Here is a 25,707-nt window from a genome sequence, read left to right on the forward strand (position 1 = left end):
ATGAGGAATCTTTCCACCCCAAGAGCCCAGTCTGCCCACACCCAGGGACCTGTGGAAAGGGTCTTCCAGACCCTGGACCAGAGTTGTGACCAGAGTGCTGGGGACAACTCCTGGAAGCTGTGTAGCCCAGCAACACTCTGGCTGAGAGGCAGAGGTTCTGAGAGGCTCACTCCCAGAGCAAAGCCAGTACCGGGTATGGAGGCAGGGGGATTAATTCAGAGCCAAGGCTGAATGTAGCTTCTGGCCCCTCCCAACCAGATCGCCTGTCTGGGGAAACTGAATTAGTCTAGAGTGGACCTTCCCGCTCCTGCCCAGGCAAGGGGGCTGGGGCATAGCTTCGCACACTGTGAAGACGGTCTTCTGGCCCCATCTGACCAGATGGGCTGGTGACAACTCCTGGAAGCTGTACAGCCCAGCACAGCACAGCTCAGGCCAAGAGAAGAGCACTCGGAGTCAACAGTTTGCAGAGCAAAGTCAGAGACCCTATTCGGCCAGGGAACTTGGGGTACAGATCAGCTCCAGTGAAGACAACAAACAGAGCCTGACTGGTTTTACATTTACTTCTCCCACTGTGCCCAGGCAGGGAATTCACAGCCCTGCTCATCGCTGAATACAGCCCTCAGGCTGTCCCACCAGGGAACCTAACGGGAGCACCTGGGAAGCTTCAAAGCCCATTCAACAGCTCTACATACAACACCACCTGAACAGAGAGCAAAGCCCATGGCTTCTCCTGTTGGTAGAGCAAAACAGATGGCCTCACCTAGGCAGGGAATTCAGGCACACTCTGGGCTGATTTAGGTCTCCAGGCAATGAGGTATACGGGCCCTGGGGCCCTTCCTGCTGCCCTGCCAGGGCAGGGAAGCTAGTTCACAGACCCATCTAAGACTCAATACAGTACCCAATTCTGACCATTTGTGACCAGAGAATCCAGGCAGTAAAAAAAACCGTCCTACGGCCTCTCTTGCACGGGAACTAAGCCAGCAGTCCTACCCAACTGTTCTCAGCCAGTGACAGACACCCTCAACCCACATTCTCAGAGCTCAAACAGCTGCCTCCCCCCAAAATAGACCATAAGAGCAGGTCCCACCTGCCCCAAGGTATTACCAGCAGACACACCCAGTAACTCAAATTGAGGTGACTGGTGAAGAATTCTCTCTGCCAAAGCAAATCTGAAAAGTCTGGAAGAGGAGCCCCATTATTTAAATATGCTGATATCAACATAAGGAATCGATGATCATGAAAAATCAAGTAAATATGACACCATGAAAGGTAAATAATAAGCTCCCATTACTTACCCTAAAGAAACAGAGATCTATGAACTGTTAGCCAAAGAATTCAGAGTAACTGTCTTGAAGTTTAGTGAACTTCAAGAAAATACAGACAGCTACACAAAATTAGGAAAACACCACATGAACAAAATGAGAATTTTGATAAAATAGCAACTATCAGGGGGAGCGCCTGGGTGGCTCAGTCAGTTGAGCATCCAGCTTCAGCACAGGTCACGATCTCATGGTTTGTGGGTTCAAGCCCCGTGTCGGGCTCTGTGCTGACAGCTCGGATCCTGGAGCCTGCTTCAGATTCTGTGTCTCCCTCTCTCTCTGCCCCTACCCCGCTTGCCACTCTATCTCTCTCTCAAAAAATACATGAACATTAAAAAAAATAATAATAATAATAAAGAAGAAAATAGCAACCACCAAAAAAATAAAATAAAAACAAACCCAAAACCTAGAGTTAAAAAATACCTAACTGGGGGTGCCTGGGTGGCTCAGTCAGTTGGGCTTCCAACTCTTGGTTTCCGCTCAGGTCATGATCTCACAGTTCATGAGTTCGAGCCCCACGTCAGGCTCCTCACTGACAGTGTGGAGCCTGCTTGGGATTCTCTGTCTCCCTCTCTCTCTGCCCCTCCCCCTTGCTCACTCTTTCTTTCTCTCAAAATAAATAATAAATGAACATTAAAAAAAAGAGAAACACATAACTGAACAAGAGAATTCAGTTTTGAAAGTAGACTCAACCACACAGGAAGAAGAATCCGTAACCTGGAGGATAGGGCACTGGGAATTATGCAGTCAGAGGAACAAAAAGAAAAAAAATATGGAAGACTGAAGAAAGCCTATGGGAAGACTTTGGGAAAGGATTTTAAGAGCAGCAAAAGAGAGAAGGTACATACAAGGGAACCCCCAAAGGGGCTCCTGGGTGGCTCAGTTGGTTAAGTGTCCAACTCTTGGTCTCAGCTCAGGTCTTCATCTCAGGGTTGTGAGTTCAAGCCCTGAGTTGGGTTCTGCATGGGACATGAAGTCTACTTTAAAAAATAAAAAAGGAACTCCCATAAGACTATCAGTGAATCCCTGAACAGAAACTTTTCAGGCCAGAAGAGTATAGTATATTAAAAATACTGAAAGAAAATAACTATCAACCAAGAATTCTGTACCTGGCAAAGCTGTCCTTCAGAAATGGAGGAACACTTTCCAAAACGAACAAAAGCTGAAGGAGTTCATTACCACCAGACCTGCCTTCCAAGGAATGCTAAAGGCAATGCTTTGAGTGAAAGGAAAAGAATGCTAATTAATACCAACAAAAAAACAACACAAAAAGGTAGTGTAATCCTCACTGGTAATGGCAAATATATAGTCACAGATTCTGCTGGCAAGATGCTAACAGTGGTGCATAATTCACTCACCAACTCCAGTTTAAAAGTGAAAAAAAAAAGTGGGCAGAGGTGCTGTTTGGTGCCCTGTTCTATCCCATGTCCAGCACTCAGAGCAGTGCCTCGTGGGCAGCGATGCTGAATAAACCACTGAATAAATTCACTAAGTAGTTCTCACAGAACCATTTCTTAGAATAATCTGTGAACCGGCTGTCTGGAGTGAAGCAATAAAAACAAAAGGAGTCAAAGTGGGAGAGAGGGTGGGAACTACATTGATCAGAACATAGGAAACTGAAGCTAGTCCCTTAGAAAGAACCGAGGCCCGGTTCATGTCAGCACCCCAGGCCCAGCCCAGGATGTGAGCAGTTTAGGCTCCCAGGAAGGATGAACACAGGTGCTGGTCTCGGGCTAACTGCAAGAGATAAAATTGTACCATTAGCAGTAACACTGTTATCTTCAGTGATCCAGAAAGTAGTTCCTTTATACCCTCTGTGACAAATAACCCTATTTTTTTCCTCCTTCGGCTGTAAAGTACTTAAAATTTCAAACCTATAGTGAAGTAGAAGTTTGAATCTGGCTCTTAAGAAGGTAACAGAGGGGCGCCTGGGTGGCTCAGTCGGTTAAGCATCCAACTTCGGCTCAGATCATGATCTTGCTGTTCGTGAGTTCGAGTCCCGCATCAGGCTCTGTGCTGACAGCTAAGAGCCTGGAGCCTGCTTCAGATTCTGTGTCTCCCTCTCTCTCTCTGCCCCTCCCCCACTCGTGCTTTGTCTCTCTCTCTCTCTCTCTCTCAAAAATAAACGTTAAAAAATATTTAAAAAAAAAAGAAGTCAACAGGGAGGCATGTAAGATATTCTTGTAAGAATATGTTATGCATCAGAATCCTAGTGATAACAAATGCACTGTAAACTAAATAAGGTAATATAATTTCAGGCAATGCCACTGAAACAACGGAAGAATAAAAACACTACGACTAATGGTTTCTAGCTAGTTAGAGTTCTCCCCATGCCTAATATTCAATGTGTTGAGAGTCTATTATTAGACCTTGAATTCTACTGTTCAGGGTCAGCCCTCCAACAGAGGCAATGTGGCAGAGGAGGAAAACTGTATTCACAGTGAAGAGCATGAGCTTTTGCAGCTCAAATGTTGGGCTGTCTTTCCCACTGGGTAACTTGCTGTTTAAGTGACCCTGACCAAATGATGTCACCTCTCAGAACCTCAGTTTTCAGCTCCATAAAATAAAGGCCAAAAAAAAAAAAAAAAGAGCAACTTCACAGGATTTTTTAAAGATTATATGAAGCGATGTAAATGAAATGCTCAGCCTACACCTTAACAGTCTTCATCACAATACACTGGAATGACACATCTCAATGTTTCTCTCCTATGATCACCAGAAAGGCAGCTCTGTCATTGTCCTAGTGCTTACAGCCTCCCCAAGGGACCAGCTCTGGAACTAAATAGTGAATTAACCGATGATCAGTGTCTACTAAATGTTCCTATCTTTACGAAGAAATGATACAAAACAAGGGAAGGGGGCGTGGAATGAGGGAGTAAGGCGCCATGCAGAGGCAGCAATTAGAAGGAGCAACAGGGGAGTGGGCAGCAGCCCTCCAGAGCAGGTCAGAGAATGAGTACAAAGAAGTGTAAAGAAGAAGGTCTGGGGGGTGCCTGGGTGGCTCAGCTGGTTAAGCACTAGACTTCAGCTCAGGACATGATCTCACGGTTTGTGGGTTCAAGCCCTGTGTCGGGCTCTGTGCTGATAGCTCAGAGACTGGAGCCTGCTTCGGATTCTGTGTCTCCCTCTCTCTCTGCCCCTACCCTGCTTGCACTCTACCTCTGTCTCTCTCAAAAAATACATAAACATTAAAAAAAAAAAAAAGGTCTGGGGTCCACTCGGCAGAAGCAGGAGCCAAAACGCTCGCCTCACTGCACCTCGATAATCTGCAAAGGCACCGGGGAGCCACCGAAGATGACACATGTAGCACACTGTAATAGTAGCAAAACCCATCTATCTGGGAAACTCCTGCCTATTTCTAACCTGAAAGATGTCAATCACACTCTCCCCCACGTGCATGCAGAATAAAGCCTGGGGGACTATTTCTGCAGAGGGCAGAACCATTCAGCAGCCAAGGGAGATGGCTACTGAACACGGCTCAGCACACGGTAGCCAGATCACAGAGCCGAGCCCCGTGGCCACACAAGCACGCACACACGCAGGCACACAGCATGAGTGCACTAGGGGCCTGCCCCCCTACAGTAAATCCCAGCTTTCTCCAGCAGAAGGCAAAGGACAGCAGTGTGAAAATGTTTTACTGTACTTGAAAAAGGAAACAGACATCTTGTAGTTGCCTTTTGACAGAAGCCAGTTTGACAAGAGATGAAACCACAAAGATGACTCAGACAGTATGAAAAGCAGAAGAAAAAGCAAGAGGCTGTCAGCTCACGGACACCAAGGGGAAAGGAGGAGGCTCAGGGGCAGGTAGGACTGACAGTCCTACTGCAGGAGTGCATCGTCTGAGCAGAGCAAGGGGGGAGGAGGAGCAGTCAGAAGTTGGAAGAGAGCTTAGGAATAGTCACCATGAAGAATCAGAGTGGCAGACAGCTGCCCCGGAGAACAAGAAGCAACGGCCACACGGTGCTGAGCCACCACCTGAATTTATGCGACCAGGTGCCAATCTGCCCAGCTATATGGCTTTCTCTGGCACTACTCAGGAGCCCATGTGCAAGCCAAAGGACAAAATGGTCAGGAGTATAGGGTTTGGGCAAGACCGTGATTTAATATATGGACTATGGTTTCTAAGTTGAATCAGGAGGAAAATAAAGATGGAAAGGTACAGAGCAAAAGTGTCTGCAACCTAGAGGTCTCAGTAGGATCAAACGAGAGGTAGGGTCCAAGGTGGACGGACAGGAGGGTGTGGTCCAAAAGGACATCTCTGACTAACGGTCTGAGCCCCGAGTAGACAAGGCCTAGAGAGTGGGGAGATGGCGGAAGCTGGGGAGAAGTTGGGGAGATCGCTGGTGATGAGAAGCTCCAAAGCAAGACCCATGCAGCCAAGGAAAATAGGTGGGTCATCCAATGAAGCCGAGGCAAGGTGGAAAACAGTGAGGCAGTCTCGAGCGAGGAGCGGGAGTCATGACAAAGTCAGCATACTGTAATGGATACAAGGGGACAAAGGGCGATTATCCACATGGCTTGATGCTCAGAAAAGCCAGGAGTGGTTACAGAAAGGTAAAAAAGCGACAACCCAGTGCTGCCGAGCCAAGCACGGGGCCCGCCAACCCCACCTTCTGAACAGTTTTGTAACTGTGCAATGATAAAATTAACCTACCTAACTTGGCAGTTCCTGCCAACTTTTATTCTGGAAGAAATCAATCTTTCCCTGCATTTATTCAAAATATATACCAGTAGACTATTTCTACAGCTTACCAGAGGCTTCCTAAGATAAAATATCCAGTGTTGGGAAATTCATCTTAGAACGTTCGAAGGGGTCACACATTTACCCACATGCTGACAGAGTATAAGGAAATTAATACTTTCATTAGGCTTTTTTTTTTAATGCCAAGTTTTTACCATACCTTACTAACTGGAAACAAAGGTTTGCCTCAACATTGAAATCTATTTCCTTGTCATTTACATTGAAGACTGCAGGGATCTGGTATATTTTTACTATCTCCCTGTCTTCCGATATTCTTTCTTTTTTTTAATGTTTATTTTTGAGAGACAGAGAGAGACAAAGGGTGAATAGGGGAGAGAGGCGGAGAAGAGGAGGAGACACAGAATATGAAGCAGGCTCCAAGCTCTGAGCTGTCACCACAGAGCCCGATAGGGGGCTCAAACCCATGAGCAGTGAGATCATGACCCGAGCCGAAGTCGGACACTTAACAGACTGAGCCACCCAGGCGCCCCTCCCAGTCTTCCAATATTCTGTCACGGATTCAACCTACGAACTCATTTATGATGTAGTATTTTATGTTCCTAAAGAAGTATTTCGTGGCTCTTCCACTCCTCTGAATACATTTGTTCAGGTACTGCTTCCTTTGGGAAAATTTCATGGATACTCACACTTCTAGTCCCCATTTTCCCAACTAGACGCTACCCTGTCCTTCCAGGGCACTCCAAGAGCAGGTCTGTTATTGCACTCAATACATCTGACTGTCAAACAAAACAAGCTTTATGGCCTTGGGACAAGTACCTAACCTCTGAACTTTTTCATGTGTAAAACAGAGAAAATAATAGTAAGAACTTCAAAAGGATTTTGTATCAATTCATGAGTTAAAGCTAATGCCTAGAAAGCACTTACAACAGTACCTACATACAGTAAATACTACAGAAGTGTTTTCTATTCTCATAAGAATATTTATTTGTATGTCTCTATTTGTGGACTTACTAGCACCGTTAAGTTTATTTATTTTGAGAGAGAGACAGAGACAGACAGAGAGATGGAGAGAGAGAATGTGGGATGGGCAGAGGCAGAGAGGGAGAGAGAATCCCAAGCAGGTCCCATGCTGTCAAGCCGGGCTCAACACGGGCTTGATGTGGGGCTGGAACCCATGAATGTAAGATCATCACCTGAGCCAAAACCAAGAGTCTGATGCTCAATCCACTGAGCAACCCAGGTGCCCCCAGCACCTTTAAAATAGAGACCAAGTCTTAATCTCTATCCCCAATGCCTAGTACGGTGACTGGCATATCAGAGACATTCAGCAGATGAATGCATGAATCGATCAATAGGTCAATTTCTACCTCACAAAAAATGTGAAAATGTAGATATTAAAACTAACAAATTGAAGGATTACCTTCTTTATAACCTGCCTTGTTTAAGAGTAAGTTAAGGCAGGTCATAAACTACAGCCTGACATTTCAAATAGGTAAAGGAAACAAGTTAAAATTAAGGGTAGAACTCTATTATCAATACCACTAAAAAGTCAGTGGACTTCTTTTATTCAGTGTTTATTTTTGAGAGAGAGAGAGAGCATGAGCCAGGGAGGGGCAGAGAGAGAGGGGGACAGAGGGTCCGAAGCAGGCTCCGCACTGACAGCAGAGAGCCCCATGCGGGGCTCAAACTCACAAATGTGAGATTATGACCTGAGCTGAAGTCAGACACTCTACTGACTGAGCCACCCTGGTGCCCCAGAAGTTGGTGGATTTCTTAAGAATTAAGTACACTTACATACATTTTGACTCTAAGAATTAGAAATTTTTCCCTTATGTTGTGGGGGTGGGGGGCCAAAGCCTTGGCTCCAGACCAGGATTTGCTATTCCATGTTTGTTTGTTTTTTAATGTTTTTAAATGTTTTATTTATTTTTGAGAGAGACACAGAGTGCGAGCAGGGGAAGGGCAGAGAGAGAAGGATACACAGAATCCGAAGCAGGCTCCAGGCCAGCCAGGCACCCTGGTTTTTGTTTTCTTTTTGTTTTTGTTTATTTTTGAGAGAGAGACAGAGCTCAAGTGGAGGAGGGGCAGAGAGAGAGGAAGACAGAATCTGAAGCAGGCTCCAGGCTCCGAGCTGTCAGCACAGAGCCTGATGTGGGGCTCGAACCCACAAACCGTGAGATCAGGACCTGAGCCGAAGTCAGACGCTCAACCGACTGAGCCACCCAGGCGCCCCGGGATTTGCTACTCCTAACTTCTTCCACAGATCCAGGAACTACGGGAGAGGAAAAAGCCGTAGCGACAAAGTTCACCTACTTCATCTGTCACATGTGTGCAAGAGCGGTGTCTCAGAGCTTTTGCTGATAGAAAGGTATCCACTGCATCCAAAAGAAAATACACATTATTGTGACAAAAAGCTCAAGATGTTCATAAAGCCCACAGGTACTCAGAGAAGTGGCTCTTCTCAGTGCCCAGCAGAAAAGGGCCATCTTCTACATTTCATCTTGTCAACATTTCTAGAAAATACCTGATCTAGGATCATAACATAACCCTACTTAAACTGAGCACTGCTAATATTTAAATATTCTGGTGCTTTTCAGATTATTTCTAACACTACTGAAAATGAGTCTGTCACACAGCAGGACTTTTCCTCTTTCACTGGTCCATGCAAAAAGCCACCGTATTTGTTAAAATGGAATTCAATGAAAGTCCATGTTAAGTAAAGTCTGGGAGCATTAGGGTTTCACAGTGGAAGAGAAATGTTTATCTTATCCTCATGGCCATCTAAGAAGAAAGCCACACAAAAAGGATGAGAGTGAAGAGTTAGAGGGAAATCTCTAGCAAGCCAGGGCTATGTCTACTTGCTGGAAGAGTCCCAATCCAATTCACGGGTGGCCCTTCCACTCTCGCCCTCACGTCCCAGGGCGGAATGTGCCAGCACAACCCAAGGTGGCAACTCCAGCATCAGACACATACAAATACAAGCATGAACAAAGAAGAAACAAATGATTAGCAAGCTTCTCTTCTCCACATGCTGCAAGTTCTGATGGTAACCAACTCAAATACAGGCACACGAAAACATCATCTGCTTTTCCAAATAACTTCACGGCTAACTGAAATCACTTGAAGCAGTAACTTCTCTCCTACTTTCCCAAATAAGCCAGCATTAACACATATGAACATTCTCATCAGAGAAAGTGTTTAAAAGGTAAGGTTAAAGCACCACACCCACACCCCCCCCACACCCACACCCTAATAATAGTGTGTTTTTCTATAATTAAGCAGTAAGCTTTTTTATTATTTTTAATGAACAAAACAAAAACTGAGGTCTCAATCTGACGAGGAGCACATCACCTGAGGATTAAACCTCCAAGTACGCACCCCCTAGTTCCTCATCCTTTAATTACTGCATCCATGCTTGCCTAGGAAACCTCCTCAAAGAGGCTCAAATAAACTCATTTCCGGGCTTGCAGGTATGACTCACTACCTCTTGTTCCCACAGAGTAAGTCCTCTTGAGTTCTTAGAGGCAGGTATTTTTGCAATCTGGATAACATTTAAAAAACAAAAGGAGAATAATTATGTATTGTGAATACAGATTTCTAATGGGAATAAAAGCTAAGAATAGGTTCCTGTTCACATCAACTTCAGGAGAGAATTGTAGATTCTCAAATATGCCCATTCAATCTACATCAAGTAATTATGCAGTATTATTTTCACGGCAATATGTTGACACGAAAACGATTAAACATGGTCATGAAAGAGACCAGAAAAGACGCTGGAACAGTAAGGCCACGGACACAACAAAGGAGAGGACAGGCAGAGGGATGTGACCTGCCACCACCACCACCACCACCACCAAAAACACTGAAGAACTACCCCCAGGTCAGGTTCCCTGATGTTGCTTGCGAAGTGTCTACACCTCTGCCCAGAATGACACCACAACTTCAGGGAATAGTGACAAGAAAACACAGCACAGGTCACCCCGTGCCAACGGATCTGCGGCCTGGGGCAAGGGCATCTCTGAAGGTTCTATTTTAACCACAGCAGACACACTGAAGGAGGTTCTGCCTGCAGACTTCTGAGGAAGGGCAGAATCCTTTGTAATCACAGCAAACTGTAGTAGGAATACGCTAACGGCCTCAAGGCCAAGGCCAGATGATAGCGAGGTTCTGAAACGGTCCCAGGACAGAGATGGGACCAAATCCTTGGAGGGGGAAGGGCAGGCGACGGGGCCCAGGCCTGGAGGCGGAGCCACAAGGTCCACAAGGGTCTTGGACCCCTTTCTCTGAACTCTTATCTCAACCTGGCTGCTGCTTCCAGAACCTTCTCAGCATCTTCTTCACGGTATCACATTTTCTTTCACCGTGACGAGAGCAGTCACCATTTAAAATTGAGTAAGTTAGGGGCACCTGGGTGGTTCAGTCGGTTAAGCATCCGACTTCAGCTCCAGTCATGATCTCGCAGTTCGAGCCCCGTGTCAGACTCCGTGCTGACAGTTCGGAGCCTGGAGCCCGCTTCAGATTCTGTGTCTCCCTCTCTCTCTGCCCCTCCTCCGTTCCACTCTGTCTCTCAAAAATGAACAAACGTTAAAAAAAAAAAAATTTTTTTTTAAACTGAATAAGTTAAAACCAACTCTTCTGGAGGAAAACCAACTACTAACTTCTACTCCCCAACTACCACACGAGGCGGTCTCAGAGCTGCTCCAGGCGGAGAGGTGGGGGAGGCCAAGGGGGAGACACGCCTGAACTGAAAGCTCTCATCAGTTTTTCGAGGGAACGTTAAAGCCTTCTGCTAGCTTCTCTCCTGCCGCTCCTGCCTCACGCTGCAGCTAATCCACGCCCACGATGATGGCTGGGGTTTAAACTCCTCTCACAGGCAATGGCTCCCTATTGCCCTCAAGATAAAAATCCAAACTCTCCTCAAGGTAGGTTAAAAAAGCTCTTCACCAGCAGCACCCTGAAAACTGGACTGCACTCCACTGTGACCTTGAACCTATTAAAGGAAAACTGCCCCAAACCCGATCTGGAACAGAACCAAGTTGCTTACTATATAACGCATAACATCCTAGTGGGAAGAAATCAACAGCTTTCCAGATAAATCCTTTCTTCTAAGGCAATTTTTAAATGAACTTTAAGATTAAGGCTTGTTCTGGCGAACTCATTACCATTCACCTAGATGGCTATCAATTACCAACTAGACTAGTTAGAGTCTAAAGATTTTTCACCAGACATTCTTCCCAATGATGATTCAATCATTCCTCCTATAACAGACCCCCACCCTTACTAAGAGTGAATCTTTGAGTCCACCTACCAGGGGCCTCTTCCCTTGCACTGCAAAACTGTTAATACAATGTTGGCACATGTTCTTAACTATCTGAAGAGTTTTAACAAACCCTGACCTCAGGCAGGTCTTAATGTCCCGCAGTTTCCAGCATGTTTCTTAGTCTCTAGCCTTTGTAGGCCTTTCAATACACAGCAACCTCCCCCCCAGGAGCACCACCAGAGTCTGACATTTCCCCTGGCTCTCTGTCTTCTCCCAGTGTATCACAACCCTCATCTTCTCCCAGTTTACTCGTATCCATCCTCCCAAACCTGGGTGTCTCATGTCAGGTTCTGCAGAAGGACGTCCGGCGTGTCTGGACTGCACGCCCTCCCCAGTGCTGTTATCACACTGCACTCCGTTCCTCTCACTAGACTGGAAGCTTACTGAAGACAGCACTGGAGCTTTTTGTTTCTGTACACCCCCCTCATCGCAGAGCCTGGCTCCAAATGAGCACGTCCTAAACGTCTGTTGAATGAATGAATGCTAACAGCCCAGGGCAGGAGTCAACCTTCCGGGCAAAGGTGTTACATCCTCCGGTGCAACCCACTTTTAGATGCTCTGAGTCTGGATCAAGTTAAAATCAGACGGATAACTTGACGTTAAGACTGACGTTTCTGCATCTTAGTGTTAAGGAGAGAGATGAAGCTGAAAAAAATTCACTGCAAGAGGTAATGACTGTGCAGCTTAAGAAACCGTGCCTGAGAGGCACGCTGGTTCTGAAGACGGCCTCCCTCTGCACCGGGGTGGAACGGGAATCCACGAGGCAGCCCGGGCAGCACAATCTCGCACACCTGTCACACAGGGCCACTTAAACCTGAACGCCACCAAAGCCACTAAAAAGAGCACAGGCAGGCCAACAGCAGCTGACTTAAATGGGAGATTTCCTGAAATTTTACAACTAGAGGGAAAACACAGGGGGTTTTAGAGGAGAAGTAAAATGTAAAAGGGGGAAATTAAAAGATGGCTAACAATGTTAAAGCATCCTCCCAGATCTGAGTCTTCTTGGCACAAGAACATAAAAATTTAGTTTTCCAGGAAAACATGTTAGGTAAGTTTTGGGGATGTAAAGGTGGAGAATGAACCATGACAATTCAGGAGGAATTCTATTCTACCGTTTGCTGGCTTTGGAACAGGGCTGGGAGGACTTTTCAATGCCCTAGGGGAAAGGCAGTCTCTGCCGCCCACCCACTTCCCCCAACCTTTCCTCCCTCTGGAGCACCCTCTCCGAGAACAAACCCGCTGAGGCCTGTGCAGGTGCTGCAGGACAGGGCAGACCAGGCCCAGGGGCTGCTTCCTCACACAGATTCGAGTCTTCCTCTCATGGAGGAAAACCTCCCAAGTGCGCTTGTAGATGGTAGGGTTGAAGACTACACTTTCAGGGATCGTTTCTATAGTTTGTTAGTAGATGGTAGGGTTGATGGCAGGCTCCTGTCTACTGCTGGGGGTTGTCACACATGATCCTGGGGGGACAGGGTGACTGAACGGACAGAAGGGTAAACATAACGCTGTCCCTACACAAGCCATGGGGTCCCCTCGCACTAGCTCAGGCAAGTACAGGGCACGGCACAGGTGGTCCACACACACTTTTTCTGGCTGACTTTCTCACAATATGTCATGGCTCTTCATCCAGTATATTCTCCCAAAAAGGGCTCAGTGTTTACCATTTTTTTGAAGATCGCTTCAAGACCTTAGACACTGACCTGAATAGTAACTGCGGGAAGCCCATCTGCCAGATCTAAGCAGTAAAAATATGCCTTACTCTGAGCACAAAGGACAGGACAACCACGGCTAGCCAGGGAGGACACGGTTAGTGCTGTGGAAGGCAGGGAAGGGGGCTCCCGTCTCCAAAGTTCTAGAGTTCTCTTTACTCGCTACAGAAAAGCTAGTATTCACCCAAAGATCTTATATTTAATAGATCTTTAGCCTACCTGAGAACAAGTGAATTCATTTTTTTTATATTTCATTTTATACCACTCAGCCTTTCTCACTCTTGCACATCCACACTTAGAAAAAAGAATGAGTAATATTAAAACAAAGGAACGGTACACTGAACGGCCCTCGCACACCGAGACATAAAACGTATGTGATACTAGCCAACATTCTACACATCTATGAAAACTTGCAGGGAGACTTATAATAGAGCACGTGGGAATCCCCCACATGAATTTAAGAATCTTCTGACTGGACTGAAAGTAGACTTCAGGGGCCAGGGAAAGGATTTCCCCTGTGGTCGATTCAAAACGTTACTCTGTTTCTGAGTCGTCATGCCAAATAACCATGAAGTGAGCAAAAACTCTCTTAAAATGTATTTTTTGAACTCTCCCCCCTCCCCCAGTACTGAACTCTAAGACTGACTGAAAGACAAAATACTAGAACATACTCAAAATGGGTTTCTTAAAAATAAGCTCACAATAAGTAGGAACATGAAGGTCTAATGTTCTGGAAACACACTCTAACCAGTCCAGCTAAATGAAACATCCACACCTGTTGATGAAATTAAGGGTCTGCAGATGTGGATTTGCAAAACTGATCGTTCTGGAGCATCACAAATTTCTCACAAGATTTTCTGAAACAGTAAGTTCCCTTAGAGCACATAAAATGTTGATTCAATGAACAAAAACCCAATTTATAGATCATTTCAAGAACATTCCTGTCAGATGCTAAAACAATAATACATCATTCTTTTTAAATTCTTTTTTTCCTTGTTAAATTCTTAGAAACTGACTTGAAACGTAAATAAAGTCATTTGAGTTGTGTCCGAAAGGAGTAATCAGAGACAAAAAAGATCAAAGTCATCAAGAAATTTACCCCACAAACAACACAACAAGTGATCTGTAATCTCAACTCCTAAGGTTCAGCTGCTTTCCAGGGGGCCAAGGCGTGTGGTAGGCTAGCCTATTATGATATTAGGACAGGTGTCGGAGAGCATTAAAACTCATAAATGTTTAACACAATTTTATAATAGAAAGATTTCCATCACATTAAGTAGAATTAAGTATCTTGCAGTGTTTACTAGGTAAGCTTCAGTATGGATAAAAATGTTCTTATGCTAAACTTTTTTTCCCAACAGTAAGAGAGACACGAGGCTTCCTTGTGCTAGAAGAATAAAGTACAGGCTGTGCAACCATCTGAGCAGAACAAAGTAGGCTGTGTGGTACAGGAGATAGCATACAGGGTATGAAGATTTTTACAATTTTTTTTTTTTTAAAGTAAGCTCTATGCCCCATGTGGGGCTCGAACTCACAACCTGAGATCAAGAGTCGCTCGCTCACAGACTGAGCCAGTCAGGTGCCCCCAGGGTATGAAGATTTTTTTAATAAAACCAATAAACCAAACATAAAAGGAATGGAATGAAGACTCAATACAGCTACTAGATACTTCAAATCCCACTTAAGCCTAGGAAACTTTTATTTATTCTTAAGGCTTTAAACACAAAATCTATGCATTTGGAGTACAACAAAATAATAGATGTGGCTTAGGCATAATAGGGCACAGATAGATGAGACAGTTAACGAAACTCTTAAATTGAGTCTACGCTGTGCTTAGTGACTCGCTTCCAAAGAGCAGAGAATGGAAGAAGGCGGGAAAGAAATTTACACCTGGCAACACTACCCTGGCCAGGTGATCAAGGTCAACATCATGAGGGACAAGGCATGTCCCCTTCATACAATGTGGCAGGAATATCACTTCGCTTCTGTGGTCTTCCTCTCAAAAGCCCATCACTCCAGTCCAATCAGGAAAAACACGAGAAAAACCCAAACTGAGAGAAATTCTACAAGGTATCTGACCAGTACTCCCCAAACTGACAATGTCATCAGACAGAAGGAGAGTCTGAGAAACTGTCACAGACCAGAAGAAGTGAAGTAGACAGGACAATAAAATGGAATGTGGATCCCAGAACAGGAAAATGACGTTAGGGAAAAACCAGTGAAATGTGGACAAAGTGCGGGTTTTAGTTAATAGTAACGTAGCAACGCGTGCTCTTTAATTGTGACAGATGTCGCAGGATAATGTAAGAAGCAGCAGTTGGGGTAATGGGGTGAGGGGCATATGGGAGCTCTCTGTACTATCTTTGTGACTTTTCTTCAAGGCCGAAATTATTCTACATAAAGGGCTTCTTCGAACTTTCCAAAACTGAGTCCACAGCCCCAGTCGGATACTTGAGTGTGTTCAGTAGCACTGCTTCCACCAACACACATAGGCTAGGACCCTGACCATCCGGTGCACTGACCCGCGGACACGCTGGCCAACTTGGGAACCTGTGTAGGATGCCAGGAGATCACAGATGGCGTGCATGTGACAAGAACAAACATCTCTCAAGTGCCTAACACCCCCATCTGAAGTGAAAAATAGGCAGTTTTATGCAAGAAAAAAAAACAAAGGCTAAATGGGTTGGCCTGCAGCCATCAGTGCTCTGCGAGAACACTTGACAAACCAGCCTTCATCCCCACTTAGCAAATACCACTGCCAGAATCCAAGCAGGTGTGAAAAAGAGTTATACAGACTTCCCTCGTGCCCACGAGCTTTGTAGCCTATTTCTTTACCCTAAAAAAGGTAAACCAGAGAAGTGAGGGCACAGAATTCCTTTAAGGGTTGGTGGGAGAAAGGGGAGAGGGTAGGCCATATTAAAGAAAAACCAGGTCTTTGACCAAACAGCACGTCAGTTGTTACCTATTTGCAAGTATCTGTCCGGACAGGGAGCGTGTGGTACCATGTGAGCCGTGTTTTTTAAGAAGCAGGCAAAGCCGCTGAAGTGCTGCTCAATACAGAAAAACGTTTTGTCTTTACAGAATAAACATGTGCTAGGATTCTGTTGGCTGCAACAAATTTCTTTAATTGCCCTGAATTTCAATCGAAAAGGAAATCTGGGGATTTATCTTCTCTAACCCAACAATTCCAGAATCTACAAACTAGAGGAACATGCAGTACTTATTAGGCCAGAAACTTTACATATAAACATCTTCAAATTTCTTCAGAAAATGAATATACTGTCAATCGAAATTATAACCGTTTTAAAGGGACAGTGGCCAATTAGTTAAAGTTCAGGGGGGAAAAAGTGGTGCAGAAATAGCCTAGGAAAATCTGAAAAAGTGTGATGATGTTGATGATGAAGAAGGAGGAGGAGGAGGAAGAGGAGGAGGAGGAGGAGGAGAGGGGAGTCTTGTTCCAGTGGCTCTGATCATTCCAACAGTGTGGTACTGGCTTGAACCGACAGGTCAACGCAGAAGAAAACACCTCTGAAAATAAAGCAAACATTAAAAACTGGTTCACTTACTCAAACATTTACGGTGTGCACTGTTGATGGCTCCTGGGTGGTGACACAAAACAGGCAAAGACAGTCAAACCAAAAGGACAAAGTACACGAAAACTGGTTAACCATATGGGGAGGAAATCAGTTAGATACTTTTCTCGCACCTTACACCTGAACACATCTCAGATAAATACTTAATTATACACAATATCCCAGCAGTACTAGAATAAAACGTAGCTGCATGTATAATTTTGTCATGAGAAAGATGGAGTTCCAGAATAATCACTGTGAAACATGTTCATCTAAGTGTCAATACGGTCACGATAAAATAAATGACTCTCTAGCCACGTGGATTACCGTGTAGTTGTTAAATTGTTGGTGGAGACATTTATTTATTAACATGAAAGTGTATTCAAGTAGAAAGGTAAGTTACAAAAATGTTGTGTACAGTAAGAGGACCTACATGTGGGTATTAAAGAAAACAGTGAGGGGCGCCTGGGTGGGCTCAGTCGGTTATGCGTCTCGCTCTTTTTTTAATGTTTATTTATTACTTTTGAGAGAGAGAGATAATGGGGGAGGGGCAGAGAGAGAGGAGATAGAGAATCCCAAGTAGGCTCCCTCCACACTGACAGCACAGAGCCCACATGGGGCTCGATTTCATGAACCGTGAGATCCTGACCTGAGCCAAGAGCAAGAGCCAGACGCCACCCGGGCGTCCGACTCGAGCCACCCGGGTGCCCGACTTAAGTGTCCACCGGCTGACACTGTGGAGCCTGCTTGGGGACTCTCTCTCTCCCTCTCTCTGCCCCTCCCCCGCTCATGCTTGCTCTCTCAAAATAAATAAATAAACAGTAAAAAAAAGAAACACTGGGAAACACCCACTGTTCTACAAAGATGCCAATTCTCCTCAAATTAATCTATAAATTCAGCGCATAAACTCAATCAAAGGAAGGTTTTTCACTGGATGCAACTCTAAAATGTGTATCAGAGATCAAAAGACAAAAAGTAACAACAGTTTTAAAGAAGAACAAAGAGAGGGGAGGATTGGTTCTACCAGACAACAACACAACACAGAGAAATAAAGACAATAAAGAAAGTGTAAAATTGGAGCGGGGGGAAAAAAACAAGTAGACCAGAGCATAAGATAACCCCCAAAAGGTCTCCACAAATGGACCACAGGACCGAACCGCACCGCACTGTGGTGCAGCCAAGATGAACCGGTTCACGAGCATTGCCAGGAAAACCTGCTGTCCAGAGAAAAATAACATGAGGTTTCTAGACCTCCCAACAGACACATAACTCCATTTTAAATGGGTTGCAGGTGAAACCGTGGAAAGCAAAACTTTCAAAACTTGTAGTAGAAAACGTAGGAGAATATTTCTATACGACCTAGCCTAAGGAAGAATTTTAAAAATAAGACACAAAGAAACAATGCCAAAGAAAAGGACTAGTTAAATCTGACTGCATCTAAAGGAAACTCTTATTCAGCGAAATGTATTATTTCAAAAGTGAACAATTAAGCCCCAATCCAGGAGGAAAGTATACACAGAGATAACAAAGAATGGATAAGAAAAATATATAAAGACTGTCAACAAATTAACTTAAAAAAAAAAAAAAGAGAGGGGCACCTGGATGACTCAGTCAGTTAAGCGTCCAGCTCTCAATCTCAGTCCAGGTCATGATCTCATGGCTTGTGGGTTCAAGCCCCATGTCAGGCTCTGCATTGATAGTGCAGAGACTGCTTGGGATTCTCTCTCTCTCTCTCTCTCTCTCTCTACCCCCTGCTCTCTTGCTGTCTCTAAAAATAAATTTAAAACACTGTTTAAAAAGCATAAAATTAAAAAATAATAAAATAAAATAAAATAAAATAAAATAAATAAAATAATAGGAAAATGGGCACGTAATTGGAATTCACACTTCACAGTAGAAACCCCAGGAGCTAACAAACACATAAATTCTCAATCTCACCAGAATTCAACAAAATTCTAATTAAAACCACACTGAGATACCATTTCATATCCATGAAACTGGAAAAATTAGTCTGACAATGACAAGTGTCTTAAGGGTATAAAGCAAGGTAAAACCACTTCAGTGAGAAATTTCATTACAGTGTAGTTATGAAAGTTGAAGTTGTCCATATCCTAAGACCCAGGAATTTTCTGGTTACATAACCCTGATGAACTAAGTACATACATTAAGGAGATATATAAAAAATGTTCATAGCCACATTTTTTTTAACAGTGAAACACTGCAAAACTTCAATGTCAGTCAATAGGGAAATCTATTTAAAAATTATGACATATTTATAAAACTGAATACCGTAGGGGCGCCAGGGTGGCTCAGTCAGTTAAGCATCCAACTTCAGCTCACATCATGATCTCAAAGTTCATGGCTTCGAGCCCCGCGTCAGGCTCTGTGCTGACAGCTCGGAGCCTGGAACCTGCTTCTTGCTTCTGTCTCTCCCTCTCTCTCTACCCCTCCCCCACTCAGACTCTATCTCTCTCCCTCTCTCTCTCAAAACTAAGTAAACATTTAGGAAAAAAACTGAATATTGTAAGACCATTAATATGGGTGACTACAGCTATGGACATTAATATGAACAAATCTCAAAAAACGTAAAATTGAGAGGCACCTGGGTAACTCAGTCGGTTAAGCGTCCAAGTCTTGACTTCGACTCAAGTCACAATCTCCCGGTTGTGAGATGGAGCCCTGCATCTGGCTTAGTGTGAAACCTGCTCGAATTTCTTTCTCTCTCTCTCTCTCTCTCTCTCTCTCTCTCTCTCTCTCTGCTCCACCCCTGCTCACGCTCTCTCTGTCTCAAAATAAAATAAACAAACCTTAAATAAAATAGTATTGGGCCAAGAAGGGAAGAACAGAACACACAGCACGCACCGTGGCGAACCCTGAGATCTTTGTGCCGCTAGGTCTCCTTTAGCGCTGAAGGGCTTCCTCCCCCAGCCACTGGGAGTGCTGCAGACTGACAGTTCTCAGCTGAGCAGGGTCACCTCGCCCAAGTCATGTGCCCTCTCCAGGGGCCGCTCAGTGCCTGACCCCTCACCCAGAGCTGGGGCAATTCTGAAGGGCTAGCCCGCCTCTCCACTCCCCTTGGGATGGGCTGAGGGCTTCCTTGTGACTGCACCGCAGCCCAGTCTCTCTCTCTGCCCAGTCCTGCTTCCGTCTCTTTCGCGGGCGTTAATCCTAAAACTTCCTTAGTAAACTTCCTGCGTGTTTATCTGCTTCTCAGAGTCTGCGTTCCTTGGAACTCTACTTTCTTTCAACAGATACAATTTACATCTTGTTTGAAAACATGCGCCACAGCAAATTTAGGAAGGCTGAAATCATACCAAGTATATTTTCTGACCACAGTGGAATGAAACCAGAAATCAAAATTAGAAGGAAAACTGGGGAAACTCACAAGCATGTGAAAATTAACTGACACGCTCTTGAACAACCAATGGGTCACGGACGAAATCAAAAGGAAAGTTAGAAAATATCTTGGAAAAAAAAACGAAAATGAAAACACAACATATTAAAACTTCTGGGATATGACAGAAGCAATACTAAGAGGGAAGTTCTTGGTGATAAACACCCATGTTGAGAAAGAGGAAAGATTCCCAAATAAGCTAACCTTATACCTCAAGGAACTTGAAAAAGAGCAAACTGAAGTCTAAAGTTAGCATCAAGAAGGAAAGAATAAAGATTAGAGCATAAATAAAAAAGAGAGCAAACAGGAAAAAAAAGGCTAAAACTTGTTTTTTTAAAAAAAGAGCAACAGAATTGGCAAGCCTTTAGCTAGACTAAGAAAAAAAAGAATGCTCAAATAAATAAAATCAGCAATGAAAGAAGAGACAATATAACTGATGCCACAGAAACTAAAAGGATCAAACAAGGTTTGATCAAACAAGGTTAACAAACCGGATAACCTAGAAGAAATGGAAAAACATCCTAGAAATACACAACCTGCAGAGACCAAATTAAGAAGAAACAGAAAATTTGAAGAGATCTCTAACTAGTAAGGAAGTTCAATCAGTAATCCAAGGCGAAAAGCACGGGACCAACAGCTTCCCTGGTGAATTCTACCAGATATTTAAAAAGGCACTAAAGTGAATTCTTCTCAAACTGGTCCTGGCGTAAAGACCGACATGGAGAGACGAATGGAACCAAAGAGGGAGCCCAAAAATACACCCACACGTACACCCCGCAACTGATCTTCAATAAGAGTGCCAGGAGGAAGAGGACACAAAGGGGAAAGGATGATGTCTTCAATAAATAATCAGAAAAACTGGATATCCTCATGCAAAGGAATGAAACTGGACCCTGATCTCACACCACATACAGAAGTCAACTCAAAGTGGGTTAGAGACTGAATCCTAAGGCCTGAAGCTGGACGACTTCTAGAAGAAAACATAGGAAGAGGATGCCTACCGAACAGCACCTCTGTCTGTCTGCCTTGCCCTTAGTTCCATCACTCCAAACCCACCTACCAAGGACCCAGAACCTGCCCACCCCAGGAGAAGAGAGACCTTCTAGCTGGGTACCCCCAATCGAGAGGGTACTTCCAAACATTGCACGTTGCACGTCCAAACGTCAGCAGGGTATCTTAAGCAACCACCTTACACAGTCAATGGGCTGAGTCTGACCACTTCGGGCACGTACCTGCTGCGCCCCTCAGTGGGCCACCTGGCCACCCCCCACCACCCAAACAGAGTCAGGAGAGGACAACGTTCACCCAGGTGCAGCCAGACACGCTCGAAGTGCTGTCTGCTAAGACCTGGTACCCTGACATCTTCACGCTGTGGAGGTGGTGCTGAAAATCAGCTTGTCCAGGTCCAGGAAAAAGAACCAGGCTTAAGAATCAACAGGCTAAGTGCTGCCGGTAGCAGCAGCAACAACAGAAGGGAGGTCAAAACCAAGTCAAACAAAGCCAAAATGAAGAAATCTCCAGATCAGGAACCGAGTTCACAGAGTGGAACAAGCGGCCAATTCGCTCCCTTCTCTAGCACCTCAGTGCCCACCATTTCCAGAAGCAGTGCTCTCGAGTCTATCTGGACTCCAGATTCTGTCTCCCCACTGTCATATTCCTTGTCCCCCTCCTCTTCCTGCATACACAGGTCCTATCCTGTGATCCATACACAGGCTTCAGATGACGGTCAAGGATATGCTGCTCAGCTTCCTATTTGGGGGCACGGGCCAACGATGTTACCTGACCCCCACGTGTCACCAGCTTCCTGGACCGGGGGACACACTCAGCCCTATGGGTACCGGTGCAGCCACCAGCTATCTCAACCAGTCCTTAGCTTCTCTTTCCACCCAGGGTCATGGAGCTTCAAGCTTGCATTTTAATTCAACCACTGATTGCTTGGATTGTAAGGACCCAACTGCCTCCTGGAAGCTTCCCTTCAATGCTCACTGCCTGGATTATAAAGATCGGACATCTTCATAGCGATTCCAGGTTTTATGAAGCCCTGCAGAAGCTCTTTTTGTGAGTGATTTTCAAAGAGACCGGGCTGGACGTTCCAGTGTCAGCCAGGCATTAGTTCAAAGAGTTAGAGGTGATGATACTCTGACCTTCTGATCAACGTTCTGGGAGTCACAGGAGGAGGAATGAAGACCCTGAGAGGGACCTACCAACCAGCAGCCTGAAATGGACAGACAGGACTACTTAGGATCCTGGCATAGTTTTAGATCACTGGTTCTCCTGACTTGCAAAATGATCAAAAGCATTCCAGCCATGTGCAGCCAAACACCAAACGAAAAGGTGAGGGAAAGGAGGGAGGGAAACAGCCTTCCTAAGCAGAGGTGTTCCAATGCTCTGGCCAATCTCTGGCTGAACCTTAGGAATGGACAGTGCCTCAAGCTCACTCACGTTTCATGACCATCTGGTACTTGGCACTGAAAAACTTTGTGTGACTGATTGCATAGATGCACTTTAAAAGTAATAATAATAATAATAATAATGTTCATAAAGGGGAGCCTGTGTGGCTCAGTCCGTTAAGCATCCGACTTCAGCTCAGGTCATGATCTCGCAGTTTGTGAGTTCGAGCCCTGCACGGGCTCTGTGCTGACAACTCAGAACCTGGAGCCTGCTTCAGATTCTGTGTCTCCCTCTCACGCTCTGTGTCTCTCTCTCAAAAGTAAATAAACATTAAAAAAATAATAAAAAAATACACAAAAAATAAAACATAATGTTCACAAAGGGGCGCCTGAGAGGCTCAGTCAGTTAAGCATCCAACTTCAGCTCAGGTCATACTCTTCACAGTTCGGGAGTCAGAGCCCCACACAGGACTCCTCACTAACAGTGTGGAGCCTGCTTGGGATTCTCTCCCTCTCCGTCTCTCTCAAAATAAATAAATAAACTTAAAAAAAAAATAATGTTCATACGGAGTCACTGTGCAGCTTAAAAGATGACTGGTGTGTGTCTTACATAAGTGGTACATCTGTGGTTTTTAATCTGTGCTCGACTTCAAAACTGTGATCTGTTATTGTATGCAACCTTGAACTTCACGTCTGCAGAGCTTCTTCTGTGATTAAATAGGTTATAATTATAAGCAAAATTCGTAGCAACTGAGCACTTATCTAAAAAGATTACCTTTGGCTGGAGGTGAGCCGCACTGAAACTTGACAACAAAATGTCTCTGGACAAGGAGAGTCAAAGAAGAGCAACAAAAGGACACTAATGCATCTGTAATTTACAGCTGGTAGGCAGAGCAGTAAAGAGACACTGGTCCATTGCTCTGACCCTGATGAATTTATAAATTGAGATCACTGTCATGTATGCTTGCAGATGTTAACTGATAAAGTTGTACACGCATAAACCTCTTCTCTGATTGGCAGATACGTATCATATATTAAAACGGTTCTAGTGCCAAAAAAAAAAAAATAGGGGAAAAGCTTCATGACACTGGTCTTGCAACAAAAGCAAAAACAGACACGTGGGACTACACCAAACTAAAAAGATTTTGCACAGCAAAGGAAACAATCCACAAAGTGAAAGGAAACCTAGAGAATGGAAGGAAATATTTGCAACCCACATATCCGGTAAGGAATTAATATCCATAATATATAGGGACCTCTACAACTCAACAGCAAAAATAGATAAAGATAGACAGATGAACACGATTAAAAAATGCACAAAGGACTTGAATAGACATTTTTCCAAAAAGGACATACAAATGGGCAACAGGTATTATAAAAAGATGCTGAGCATCACCAATCATCAGGAAAATGCAAATAAAACCATGAGGTTATCACCCCGCACCTGTTAGAATGGCTATTATAAACAAAACAAAAACAAAAACAAAAACAAAAACAACAGGCACCCGGCTGGCTCAGTCAGCAGAATGTGCAATTGCTGATCTCAGGGTTGCGAGTTCAAGCTCCATGTTGAGTGGAGAGATTACTTTTAAAAAATTGGAAAATTAAAAAAAAAATCTTTAAAAAAAGAAACACAAAAAAAGTAACAAAAGCTGGCAAGGATGTGAAGAAATAGAGGCCCTTGTGCACGGCTGATGGGAATTTAAAATGGTTCAGCTACTACAGAAAACAGTATGGAGGCTCCTTAAAATATTAAAAATAGAACTATAATATGATCCAACATTTCCACCTCTGGATATTTACCTAAAACATAGGACACCAGGATCTCAAAGAGATATTTGCACTTGCACGTTTACTGCAGCATTATTCACAACAGCAAAGGGGTGGAAACAACCTCAATGTCCATCAACAGATGAATGAAGAAAGAAAATGTGACACATACAAACAAGGGAGTATTAACCAGCCTTTAAAAAGGTGGAAATCCTGCTGTATGTGACAACACGGAAGGACCCTGAGGCCATCACACCAAGTGACACAAGCCTGTCCCAGAAGGATAAATACTGCATGATTTCCATTTATATGAGGTATCCGAAACAGTTAAACTCATAAAAGCTCAAAGGAGAAAGATGGTTTTTAGGGGAAATGAGGGATTGCTGTTCAGTGTATAGAAAGTTTCAGTAGGGCCAGATGGAAAATTCCTAGAGATACGCTGTCCAACACTGTGCCTACGGTTAACAATAATGTACATTCAGAAACTGGTTAAAAGGGTAAAAATCACGTACCTTCTATTTAGGTTTAGGAATAAATCTGTACCTAGAAAAGTGTAAAAATATGCATGAGAATGATAAACACCAAATTCAGGACATTACACCTCTGTAAGGCAGGAAGAAGGTCAGGCTTATGGAACGATACATACCATGTTTTAACAACTACATAACACATAACACTTCAATTCTTTAATATTCCTTATACTTCCTTCCTATGCCTCAAATATTCTTTAATTTTTAAAGTAACTTTAAAAGAAAAGGAACAGATGGCTCAGTCAGTTAAGCATCCGACTCGATTTCGGCTCAGGTCATGATCTCACGGTCTTGGGATCGAGCCCTGCACTGGGCTCTGCGCTCACAACACGGAGCCTGCTTGGGATTCTCTCTCTTCCCTTCCTTCCCTGTTCACGTGCACTCTTTTTCTCTCTCTCTCTCTCCCAAAATAAATAAACTTAAAAACATTTTTTTAATAAAAGGAACAGCTTGCCCCTGTCTCAACTGTTCTCTACCTTCTTTTTACCAAAACAAGATGGATGACATCCATGTGAACAACAGATTACCATGGGTGTGCCCACATTTGGAAACAAGAACAAATTTTGCAGTAGAAGCAAAGAAAATAGAGCTACAGAGTTTTTTCTTTCATGTTTTCTCTTTTGAATGTTGCAATCTCAAAGGTATTTATAAGTTTTATAACTCTTTACAGAGTCCCAGCAATGATCGTTTTTTAAACTGGCTGCTATACAGATAAAATGGGCATAATTTCTATAGTAATTCCACTTCTGTTTTTCCTGCTCAAGAAATTACCAGATTTCAAACAAGTGAAAATGAAGTTATAGGGATAAGTGTGCTTTTGTCAAGTTTCAAACACAGTGGTTCCATACTTGAACCAGAACAGTCTGACCCCAAACTTGGACAAATTTATTACTAGAAACAAGCTCCAGAGAAGTCTTCTAAAAGCAGGGTTCAGAGTAATAATCCCAGATGCCTGGGATTGTTGTTTTTCTAAATTCAGAAAATTTTCTAATACAAAAAGC

The 25,707-nt window shown here is 44.1% G+C and overlaps 1 pseudogene; it reads left to right on the forward strand.

The window, feature by feature from the left end:
* LOC125153978 (homeobox protein OTX2-like) lies at positions 1-22,053 on the forward strand (annotated as a pseudogene).
* Positions 22,054-25,707: the final 3,654 nt, after the last annotated feature.

This window comes from Prionailurus viverrinus, chromosome A2, assembly GCF_022837055.1.
Source record: "Prionailurus viverrinus isolate Anna chromosome A2, UM_Priviv_1.0, whole genome shotgun sequence".
NCBI classification, from domain to species: Eukaryota; Metazoa; Chordata; class Mammalia; order Carnivora; family Felidae; genus Prionailurus; species Prionailurus viverrinus.